We start from the raw sequence: 10,000 nt of genomic DNA, 5'->3' as shown, positions 1-10,000 counted from the left end.
GGGTCGGGCGCAGCCCGTTGCTCGTAAATAAAAATATAATAATGATCAATAGATAAAACAATGGCGATTTTTTTTCTTCAGTATACACTGTTCGAAGCAATTCTCTTGACATATAATCAATTCAAACAAGTCAAAATAATTATCACATCATTCAGGGTCTTAATGAAAAACATATAAAAACACAGATACATGTATACACATATGTAATTACACACACACACACACACACACACAAATATCTTTACGAATGCATACTGTATATGCATCGTATATGTTATCTCGCACACACACACTTATACTCATACAGACTCGCAAGGAAAAAATATAACTCATTCTCAAATTGCCCACTTTAAAGATAAATTTGCCCCCCCCCCACACACAGGGGGGGGGGAGGATATGCACCCCATGTTGGTAGCCCCCACGTTAGATGAATAAAGAGGCTTGACATCTTTTAGCTGGTCATTCAATTTCTCATTCTACAACGCAAGAGTAATTTGACAATAGGAATGAAAAAAAAAATCGTAACCGAAGTCATTTGTAGCAAAAGCAAGTAGCATGTTAGCGAGAAATGCCTAGTGTGCCGCCATGTTTATTCTTCCCTTCTCTCTCTCTCCCTCCCTCCTTACCTCTCCTTTATGAGTAATGTGACATTTGGGATTTTGAAAACAAAAATCGTAACTGAAGTCGTTTCTACTCAAACGAAATAGCAAAAGCAAATAGCATGCTAGCGAGAAATGCCAAGTGTGCCTCCAGCTGTAGTGACACGTCATTTGACATTTGGAAAATTGAAAAGCAAAATATCGTAACCAATGTCGTTTTTACTCAAACGAAATAGCAAAAACAAGTAGCATGCTAGCGAGAATTGCCTAGTGAGCTGCAACTGAATACAGTTGCTGACAAAAGTTTTCACATACATCCACATACGTGCTTTATGCTTTCATGAGGTCTATGTGGTGAGCCTCACATACTTTCCGCATGAGGGAAACAGATACTCACATATGCGTGGATTCATATGTGGAGAATACAGCTGTGATTTCACGTGGATTTCAGTATTCCCTCGTGAGTGGAATATTTGATGTGGAGTAATTGAAGGCCTTAAGTGTTGCAAAGGATATTTACAAAGGATTACAAAGGAACGAACATGCTGACAGGAGACCTTTTGGTCCATGTATAAGGGATATGATTCTGGAGAAAGTGGATTCAGAATCTATTCAATAGAATTTGTAACCTTGTCTATTCCCGTCCCATTTCCTTCATCTTCTATCTGTTTCTATCTATTTGTAGATTTATTTATCTATTAGTTTTTCTTTCTACTAACTTATTATTTATTTATATATTTATTAATTAATTGATTAATTTATTTATATGTGTAGATTATTCGTTTATATATATATGTATATATATATATATATATATATATATATATATATATTATATATTTCTACTTTATTAATTGATTAATTGAGCAATGAATTGATTATCTATTTAGTTTATTCAATCAATTGTTTGTTTATTTATTTTGTAGTAATTAATTTACATATTTCTCTATCTATTTATTTGTTTGTTCATTTAATAATTTACATATCTACTTATTCATTTACTTATTTACTCATTTATTTGATTGTTTATCTATTTATTGATTCATTTTAATATTTATTTATTTATCTATTTATTTGATTACCAAATTATTTTTTTACTTGTTAATGAACTTGTTTATCTATTTACATATGTATTTATTTAATAATTTATTTATTTATTTATCTATTTATTCATATCTATTTACTTATCTACCTACTTAGTCATTTGTTTTTTTATCTATTTATTCATTAATTCATTTATTTAATTATTTTATTATTTTCTATCTATTTTATTTATTGGATTTACAGTAGGAAAATGCTTCTTCAATTCAGGAGGCCATAGATTTTGAAAGATTTTATTTAGTTTGTATTTACTTATTTATCTATCTATTGATTTATTTATATATTTATCTATATATTTATTTACCTATTTATTTATTTTTACTTATATATTAACTGAATAGTTACGATTTTTTAGATATTTCTAATCAGACATAAGGAATCATATTTAGAAATTCCATCTTTTGTTCTGAGATGTAATAAATGAATTGATAAATGAATAAATGAACGGAAAACAAATAGATAAATGAAGAAACAAATTAATATAGAAACGCGTAAATAAATGAATGAATGAAGAAATAGATAAATGAATAAATAGATTAATAAATACTAAAATGAGTAAGTACATAAGTGAATAAATAAGCAAATAAATGAATGAATAAATGACTAAATAAATTAATAGATAAATGAATGAATATATACTAAATATAGATAAATGAATAATTAGATTAAAAGATAAAATACGTAGATTAAGTAAATGAATAACTTAATAGATAAATAGATAAACAAATTAATTTAACGACATCAAAAAAGTATCTTTACATGTTTGTCTAGAGGAGTGTCATTCTCCTTGAAGCCGCTTCACACTGGGCAAAATATCGTCAACTGTTGTGAATTTCAACAGATAGATATAAACTTAGCTTACAGTATCCTAGATTTCCCTAGGAACATTTGAACAATGTGTCTAATATTCGTATTGTTTTACATTCTCTGAATTCGTCATTCAGCTTCCCAGTATTGATTAATTATTATATTATTTATTTATTTATTCACCTTTTGACTTACGTATTTTCTTATTTACCTTTTTATTTATCTATTTTTATGTATTATATTTATATATTATAGATTATTCATATTAATTTATCTAAATAATTTATATATATACAGTATATATATATATATATATATATATATATATATATATATATATATATATATTTATATATATATATATATCATTCAAGTTATTTATATTGAATTATACATGCTTTATTTCTTATATTTCTTATATTATATTATAATATTTATATATTCAAAATATAATTTGATACTTGGAAATTCGAAGTGGTTTGTACGTAAACGAATTCACAAGAATTAACGAGAACCTTTCCAGTATGAAGCGGCTCAGAGTCTACGTCTACATTGTCGGTTCACACGCAGGGAGGCGGGTCTTAGTGGGGGCGGGGCTTAGGAATGACGTCATATCGCTTTCTCCGAATGACCCAATCGCAACGACAACGACGTGACATCATGTCGACTCCAATATTTGGCTATAACTTGTGGACAGACACGCCTGTCATGTTCTATTTATTCATATATATCTATTCTGTTTATTTATCTATTTATTCTATTTGTTTCCTTATTAATTCATTTATCTATTCATCTATTCATTTTATTATCATTATCATTAATATTATTATTATTGTTATTATTATTATTATTATTATTATTATTATTATTGTTATTATTATTATCATTATTGTTATCATTATTATTTATTATTATCATTATTATTATTATTATTATTATTATTATTATCATCATTATTATTATTATTATTATTATTATTATTATCATTATTATTGTTACTATTATGATTATCACTATTACTATTATTATTATTATTATTATTATTATTATTATTATTATTATTATTATTATTATTATTATTATTATTATTATTACTATTATTATTATCATCATTGTTATTATTATTATTATTATTATTATCATTATTACTATTATTATTATTACTATTATTATTATTATTGTTATCATCATCATTATAATTATTCTATTTATTCTATTTCATTTAATTTCTTTTTTGTGGCAACCATTAGAAAATGGAGATCACGACCATTTTCTCCCCGTCACATCGTAGCAATAGAAACCATTAACATGAAAGAAAACACACGCTCAATCCACTTTTTTTTAGGCTGACCACCAAAAAATGGCCCGTGGCACTAAAAAGTGGGAGAGGGGACCAATTTAAGCTTTGGTAGTTGGATTCACTGCCACTATACTCGATGAGAATATTCTTTTTTTGTGGTCTTTGTCCATGCAGGTGGCCCTACCAGAGGAGGAGGAAGAGGAGGAGAAGGAGGAAGAAGAGGAGGAGGAGGAGGAAGAGGGGAAAGAATGAAGATTGATGGAAATCACTCTCTGCACTTTCTCCACGATAAGTGGAGATGGGCCACTCGTCGTTGTAAGGCCTTGTCCTTGTGTCTTTGGGAGGAAAGAGGAGGAGGAGGAGAAGGAGGAGGAGGAGGAAAAGAAAAAGAAGAAAAAGAGGAGGAAGGAGGAGGAAAAAAGAGAAGATTGAAAAGAAAAAGAGAAGGGTAAAAAGCGAAGGAAGAGGAGGAGGAGGAGGAGGGGAGGAGGAGGAAAAGAAAAAGAAGAAAAAGAGGAGGAAGGAGGAGAAAAAAAGAGAGAAGATTGAAAAAAAACAGGAGGACAGGGAAAGAAAAAGAGGAAGAGGGGAGGAAAGAATGGCGGAAGAGAAGGAGAAGAAAGAGAAAAATGGGGAAAAGAGGAAGAGGAGAGGAAGAGTAGAAAGAGGGCGAGAGGGAGGAAGGGAATGAGGAGGAAAAGACGAAGAAGCAAGGAGGGGCAAGAAGAGGAGATGGAGGAAGAGGAAGAAGAAGCAAAGGATGAGGATGAGGTGAGGAGAAGGAAGAGGATGAAGAGAATGAGGAGGAGGAATAAGAAGGAAAGGATAAGGATGAGGAGAAGGAAGAGGATGAAGAGAATAAGGAGGAAGAAGAAGGAAAAGATGAAGATGAGGAGAAGGAAGAGGATGAAGAGAATGAGGAGGAGGAAGAAGAATGAAAGGGTGATGAGGAGCAGAAGGAAGTGGATGAAGAGAATGAGGAGGAGGAAGAAGAAGAAAAGGATAAGGAGAAGGAGAAGGAAGAAGAAGGGAGGAGAAGAGGAAGGGAAGGACGAGGTCAAGGAGGGGAGGAAAAGGAGAAGGAGGAGGAAAAAATGATGGAGGAAGAAAGAAAAGGAAGAGGGAGAGGAAGAGGCAGAAGAAGAGAATGAGGAGGAACAAGAAGAATAAGAGGAGGAGAAGGAGGAACAAGAGGTGGAGAAGGAGGAGGAGGAGGAGAGGGAGGAGAAGGAGAAGGAGGAGGAGGAAGAAGAAGAGGAAGAAGAGGAGGTATTGTGAAATAAGTTATTAGGAGATGGGGAGGAGGAGGAAGAGCAAGAAGAGGAGGAGGAGGAACGGAAATGATGTAATAGGTGTAAGATATAGAAAAGAAAGAAAAATTGGGGAGAGTGGGTAGGAGTTAATGGGTGAGGAGGGAGGAGGAGGAGGAGGAGGAAGAAGAAAAAGAAGAGGAGGAGGAGGAACGGAAATGAAGTAACAGGTGTAAGATATAGAAGAGAAAGAAAAGTTTGGGAGAGTGGGTAGGAGTTAATGGGTGAGGAGGGAGAAGAGAGAGGGAGGAGGAGGAGGAGGAGGAGGAAGAGGAAGAGAAGGAGAAGGAGGGAGGATAGGGAAGATAAGGAGGAGTGAGTGGACGAGGAGGTTGTGGAGGAAATGGAGGAGGGAAGAGGAGAAGGAGGAGGCAACATATAAGGAAGCAGATGAGAGAAGAAAGAGGAGGTAATGGAAGAGGAGGGGGAGAGGAAGAAGGGCGAGGAGGAAGGAAGAGAGGTAAGAGGAGGTTAGTGAATGAAGAGGCAGAAGGGAAGAAGAAAGAGGAAAAAGAGAAGAAGAAAGGAACAAAGGAGGAATGAGAGAAAAGAGTAAAAGAATAAAAGAGAGTAATGTGTGAGGAGGAGGAGAAGGAGGAGGAGGAGGCAGGAGGAGGAAGAAGGAAATGGAAAGGAGGAAGGAAGGGAAAAAGAGGTAATAGATGGAGAAATTACGGAGGAAGAAAAAATAAGAGAGGAAAAGAGAGCACAGAGAAAAGAGAAGAGAGAGAGGATGGGTGAGAAAAGGAGAGAAAATAAGAGGTGTATAAACAGAAAGAAGGAAATGGGAGATAAGAAGGATAAAAAGAGGAGGAGAGAAAAGAGAAGACGACCGAGAAGAGAAAATTGTAAAAAAGGAAGAGAAAATTTGTTTAATTACATCAGGACAAAGAAGGTTATTAATTGGTTGCTTAATTAAAAAAATATTGATTAATTAATTAATTAATTAAATTAAGTTATTCTTGACCTACAAAAGGAAACATGACTCTTGTTTGCAAACTTACATTTGCTGGAAAAGGAGAATGAGAAGAAGGTGAGGAATGGGGAAAGAAGGAGGAAAAGAAATAGGAAGAGTGAAGGAGTAGTAGTAGTAGTAGTAGTAGTAGTAGAAGAAGAAGAAGAAGAAGAAGAAGAAGAAGAAGGGGTACGAGAGGAGTGGAGAAAAGGGAGAAGAGGGTGAGGAGGGGCAAAAGAGGGAGGAGAAGAAATAGAAGAAGGGGAAGGAGGAGGAGGAGGAGTAGAAGAAGTAGAGGATGGAGGAAAACGTGGAGGAGAAAGAAAAGGAGGAGGAAGATGGAATAGGAGGAGCACAAGTAAGGAGTAGAAGAGAAAGGAGGAGAAGGAAAAGAAGAAACACAAAAAGAAAAAGAAGAAAAAAATTGAAGTTGAAGACGTCTGTACGTAAGAGCGCGGAAGCTTCTGCCGAAGAACGAAAAGGCGTTAAGGGTCCCGAAGAATTTTGCCTTTTGCCAAAGACCGACATCCTCTCAAAGGAAACGAAGGAGAAATGGGAGAAGAAGGAGCAAAAGGAGGAGGAGGAGGAGGAGGAAGAAGAAACACGAAGAAGAGGAGGAAAAAGAAGAAGAAGAAGAAGAAGAAGAAGAAGAAGTTGAAGTTGAAGTTGAAGTTGAAGACGTCTGTACCCAAGAGCGTGGAAGCTTCTGCCGAAGAACGAAAGGGACCTTCAGGGTCCCGAAGTGCACAGCCTCTTGTCAAAGAACACCTTCGAGGTCCATGGGAGGCCAAGAACGCTGAAGATGGAGGTCGGTAGATGAAAGACCTTCAGATCTGACGTAGGGAGTTCGAGTCCTGAAAGCACAGGAACCTGAGGTGAAGAGGTTCTGAAGAACGAAAGAGGTTTGGTCGAAGTGGAGACGGCTGCTCGAAAATCTCAAGATTTTTTCCTGCCCGGAGAATGCCCTATAGATAAATGAATTAGTAAATAAGTAAACGAAAACTAGGTAAATAAAAAACAAAACGAGTAGATAGATAGATAAAACAATAGATGAATATATTGATAAATAAAGAAATATATGAATTAATGCATAAGTAAATTGAATAGATAAATGAATAGATAGAACAATGAATGATATAGTAAACATATAAATAAACAGATGAATAAGTATTCAAATAAATAGAGAAATAAATAAATGAAATTTAAAAGATGAAATATGCAGATAAATGGCAAAAGCGTATGTATATACTTTTATGTTTTTACTTTGTAAAGGGGTGGCCCTAACAAAAACATGCCTTGACTTTTCGCGGGAGGAAGGTACATTTATGCATATACACACTCAAAAATATTCATACATAATGCATACATATGTACATACATATATATACACAAACATATATACATACATATATATACACAAACATACATTCATATGCACATACGTACATACATAAACATATGTACACACATACACACACACACACACACACACACACACACACACACACACACACACACACACACACACACACACACACACACACACAAATACATACACACACACAAATACATACACACACACACACACACACACACAAATACACACACACAAATACACACACACACAAATACACACACACACACACACACACACACACACACACACACACACACACACACACACACACACACACACACACAGTTGGTAGAGCGCTGAACTGGGAAGTAGCAGTGCTCCCAGTACCCAGTTCGAATCCTGCCCAGGGCCGAAATTATTTCGGTATCGCTGTGCCTCGGGTCGTTACTCTGACTCTCGTGGGCGGGGAGTTGGGGTTGTGTGTGTGTGCAAGGTCATAGCATTACCCATAGATCGGACCTACGAGCTCTGAGCTCTCTTCCAGGAGGGAAATAGCTGTCGATCACGAGTCCAACACGTGATCCAAAGACCAAGTGAATACACACACACACACAAACACACACACACACACACACACACACACACACACACACATATATATATATATATATATATATATATATATATATATATACATATATATATGTATATATATATATATATATATAAAGACAGAGGAACAACGAGATAGACAAAAGAGAAGAAGTTTAATTAGCTTGGAAGACTGGGTTCTCCTCAGCCTTTTCTTCACCAAAATATAATTTCTCCTTTTATTCAAGCCGCCGTAAGGTGATTTAATTCACCTCCGTGCATCAATGACGTCATCGAAAGTGTGGGTTTGAATCCTGCACTCTTCTTTGATTTCCATAAGGAGTGAATGTTAGTTACCTGTTCCCCAACCAACAGTCCCCTAAAGCGCAATACATGGGGCAAAGGTGACGGTGGCTTCGGCCGCAGCTACTCAGCGCCTCCTGGCGTAGTAAGCTCCTCACTCAGAGAGCCTGAAGACCTGAAGAACCTCCTGACCTGGAAGAGGAGGAGTAGGAGGAGGAAGAGGCGAAGGAGGAGGACGAGGAGAAGGAGGAGGATGAGGCTGAGAAGGAAGCGGAGGAGAAGGAAGAGGAGGAGGAAGAGACGAAGAATGAAGAGGACGAGAAGGATGAGGATGAGGAGGAAGAGGAATAGGAACAGAGGAAGAAAGAGGAAGAAGGAGAAGAGGCGAAGAAGGAGGAGGAGGAGAAGGAGGAGGAGGAGGAGGAGGGGCCTGTAGATGAAGGAGAACATGCGGAAGTCAGAGAGAAACGAGCAAAGCCTTTGATCTTGAAGGTCCTTCGCAAGAATACGTCTATATTATATGAGACTCGAGTTCCCTTCCTGCCCATCTGCCAGGCACTTTCATTCAGCCCAGGGAACACCTCTGTGGCGTCAATTACCCTCTGGTACCAAACTTCTTTTGATTTGGCAACACTGTAAGTGACGTAAGGGCCGATTGTACGACGCGAATGTCACTCCTCGTTAAGCGCGGCTTCACACGAGCGATATTTCGGCACCAAGTTCCCGGGAAAAAGGGTGCCGAAAACGGGAACTTGGTGCCGAAACACCGCTCGTGTGACCGGCGCTTTATATAGTTGGCTATGCCATGTGTGTGTCTGTTGTCTAGTTTAGCGATGTTACCTGCGTTTTTATATGTATGTATATGTGTGTGTACTTATTTGTTATCTATCAGATACATAAATATTTATCATTTATACATACTTGCCTTCGTATCTATTATATAAGACCACAAGAGCATAAGAAAGAAGGAGACTGCAGGAGACTATAAGGCTTACACCAAGCAGTTCCATGTCCATTACCACCTATCATCACCATCCATAAAGTTATATAACCTTTTCTTAAAACAACCGATAATTTCAGTGCTCACTGCGTGGTTTACTAAGTCTATTCTATTCATAAGAACATAACATAAGAATTAAGGAGACTGCAAGAGACTATAAGGCCTACACTAGGCAGCTCCGCTGACCACTCTATTGGTGAACCAATTCCTGCCTATTTCCTCCGTAAACCTAAATTTGTCCAATTTCAACCCAATACTGCGAGTCCTGTCCTGTTGTCTTAATATGATGACCTTGTCGGTATCACCCTTGTTAAAGCCCTTGGTCCACTTGAACACCTCTATTAGATCACCCTACTCTCGTGTTCGTATATTTCTAATTTGGTTTCATATACTAAAGCTGTGTCTTACTGCATTGCTTCTGACCCAGGGTGATGGGCGAGATACAGGAATGACCCGTCATCCAAGAGTAGCTAAGATGGGAGTGACGGAGGGAGGGATGGTGAATGGGAGTGGAGTATATGGGGATGAAATGGGTGGGAATTGAATTATACCTTTTGACTTTGGCTACTTCCCTTGTAAAAGGAAAAAAAACCCTTGGTATATGTATGTATGAAGGTGGAAAAAGAAGTCACGGGTCTAGTTCCGAGTTTTTTAGTTTATTCCTGACCGGTTTCGCT

The sequence above is a fragment of the Oratosquilla oratoria genome, chromosome 31 (assembly GCF_046742065.1).
Source record: "Oratosquilla oratoria isolate Oo_2021 chromosome 31, ASM4674206v1, whole genome shotgun sequence".
Lineage (NCBI taxonomy): Eukaryota > Metazoa > Arthropoda > Malacostraca > Stomatopoda > Squillidae > Oratosquilla > Oratosquilla oratoria.
This window is presented reverse-complemented; position numbering follows the sequence as displayed.